At 58.4% G+C, this 2,706-nt stretch overlaps 1 pseudogene; it reads right to left on the bottom strand.

Annotated features, from left to right (window-relative positions):
* Window positions 1–2,532: 2,532 nt before the first annotated feature.
* On the bottom strand, window positions 2,533–2,706 carry LOC135246871 (U2 spliceosomal RNA; annotated as a pseudogene).

Below are 2,706 nucleotides of genomic sequence, written 5' to 3'. Positions count from 1 at the left end.
TTATGTACGGTTTTGGGTTTAACTGTTTTAAGGGTTTTGTAATTTTGGATGTGTGAACTATTGCTGGGTTGGGAGGTTGCGGTTGTTGTTGTACTATTGTGGGTGATCTGATTCGTTTGCCCTTTTTCTTCCTAGCTTGTTGCCATGGAGTAATGGAATCCGAGTCTGAGGTTGAGGAGTCTGACTCCAACACCACAATGGGGGTGTCAGAGTCAGGCTCCTCCTTAATGGTGACAGTGGCGGGATTGGTGGGGTCTAGAGCAGGGGACTGTGGAGTTGGGGTTTCCCGGCGTGGGGATACAGGGTAGGTCTTGTGCTGGGTCTGTGCATGTGGGTTTGGGCTTCAGGCTGGGAGGAGGTAGGGTGGGTGGTCTGGGGGCGTGGCATGGGGTAGGCGGGGGAGCGGGCCGGGAGGGGCAGCAGACGGTGGAGGGGGGGCGGTGCTCCGAGCCCTGTTCGCGTACGAGAGGGGACAATCTCTAAAGAGATGCCCCCTCGCTCCGCAGAGGTTACAGGGCTTCGGGTCACGGCATGCCCTGGTCTCGTGTTCGCCGCCGCACGACTTACACTTGACCACTGTGCAGGCTGCGGCTAAGTGGCCTAACTCGCCGCAGTTCCTGCACAGCTTGGGCATGCCGTAATAAAACACCACCCCCCTGTGTCTCCCCAGCGTGATGGTGCTGGGGATGTGGCATACCCCCCCAGGTGCAGAGGGGTCGGGCTTGAGTTGGACCAGCCATTTCCTGGCTCCGGTCCAGACTCCGTCCTCATCAAGGACTCTCCGGGCTTCAGATCTAACAAGACCATACCTGCCCAACCACGTACTCACATCGTGGTCCTGCACAGCTTCGTTGTAAAACTGCACAGTGACCACCTTGTTTTCGGTGTCAGACAGGGGCTCTACGTCGAAAACACTGAGGGGAGCCTTGCCCTTCCCCTCTCTATAGAGGTTCCAGAACCTCTCCAGGATATTTGCAGACCGGAAACTGATCTCAAAAATATCTGCGTTACCCGGAACCTTCACCAGACAGTTCAGGTCGCCAGGCACAAAGCCCATGGCTCGCTGAAGCACTGCCCGGCTAAACTCTAGGCGGGTCATACCTGTCACTCTCCTGCTGGCGTTGGGGGCAGCGGCATTGCTTGCCCCCCCAGTAGCTGCTGGCTCTGCGGCGCCCCTTCCGGCTGCGCCCGTTGCCCCTTGTGCCACCTGGGGGGGACCACTAGCCCCGCTGCCCCCTTCTCCGCTGTTTTGTAGCGTCATCCGGACGGCGTTGTGGCGTCGGACTCCCGGCTGCGGTCCCGTAGCCATCCTCCCTCTCTCTCAGGCCGGACCTAAGTAGATGGGGGGAAGCACAGGAACAGCGCTCAGTGATGCTGGTCCTTCCTAGGGGGACCAACGTTGCCGCACCAAGGGAGCCGATCAGAGGTCGGCTCCGCAAGGTGCAGTGGGACCTCCCTTCCGGTCGCTGGCACCAGGCGTTGATCCGTATCGCTGGTCTCACTGGATCCGGGTGCCGCCGCCGTAGTTGTGGGGAGGTCCTCGGGTCCCCCGTCTGCCTGCTCCTCGGCCTCGTCCTCCGGGTCCACCCGATGGTCCTGCTGCGGCCTGGAGAGCAGAGGAGGGGAGCCAGGAACCGATGGCGAAGACTCGGTGAAGATGGTGTAGCCCGGAGAGCGAGCCACTGAGGGCCTTCTCTCCGGGCGGCGCTGAACTCCCCTCTGGTCTCCGGCGATGGTCGTCCGCAGCAGTGGTGTGGTCCCCGGATGGCGGGAGTCTTCTGGCAGGGGTCCTCCGAGCGCTGTCCTGGCTTCGGCGTTGGGGAATCAACAGGCCGCGGTCACGCCACTGGTACCTGCCTATCCCCAACGCTGTAGGTCCGGCCTGGTCCGCCGGCCTGATGCAGTGAACACAGCCGCGGTCAAGCCACTGGTACTGCGCCACTACACCAGACCTTCCGAAAGAGAGAGAGAGAGAGAGAGAGAGAAGAGAGAGAGGCACGTCTGCTCTGACTGCACACCACCAACTCACAAACCCACTGTCCTCCAGTAGAGGGCAGTAGATTTGTGCGTGATGAAGAGAAACCCGAGCACACGTGGCCTCTCGCCGTCACCAGCCGCCGTAGGCCCTCCCGGCCCGGAGCCGCAGGCCCGGAGTTGTCCCCCCGCGCGTTATCCGCGGAAGAGGGAGAGGAGACGCTATAACCGCCCGACTGGCAGAGGGCGCAAGCGAGCCACGGACCGCTGCAAACCGGCTCGCTAGCTGACTTACTTAACCAACTTCACTCACCCAGCTAGCTGACGGAGAATGACAGATAGATAGATAGATAGATAGATAGATAGATAGATAGAAAGAAAGAACGACACACACACACACACACGATAAAACTATTTCTTTTATTTCATTTAAAAAAAAAAAAAAAAACCCCACAAGGACTCAGTTGCTTGTCCAAGCAGAAGCAGAAGCAGAAGCAGAAGCAGAAGCAGAAGCAGAAGCAGAAGCAGAAGCAGAAGCATTTCCTTTGCACCCGAAAATAGAGGCGCACCGTTCCCGGACGTACTGCAATACCGGGTCGATGCGTGGAGCGGACGGAGCAAGCTCCTTCTCCGACTCCCAGTCTCAAAAATCCGTTTAATATGTAGTCCCCAGATAGGGGACGTATCAGATATTAAACTGATAAGAACAGATTTTTGTTTTTGAAAATTTTT

Source organism: Anguilla rostrata, unplaced genomic scaffold, assembly GCF_018555375.3.
Source record: "Anguilla rostrata isolate EN2019 unplaced genomic scaffold, ASM1855537v3 scaf0958, whole genome shotgun sequence".
Lineage (NCBI taxonomy): Eukaryota > Metazoa > Chordata > Actinopteri > Anguilliformes > Anguillidae > Anguilla > Anguilla rostrata.
This window is presented reverse-complemented; position numbering and strand designations above follow the sequence as displayed.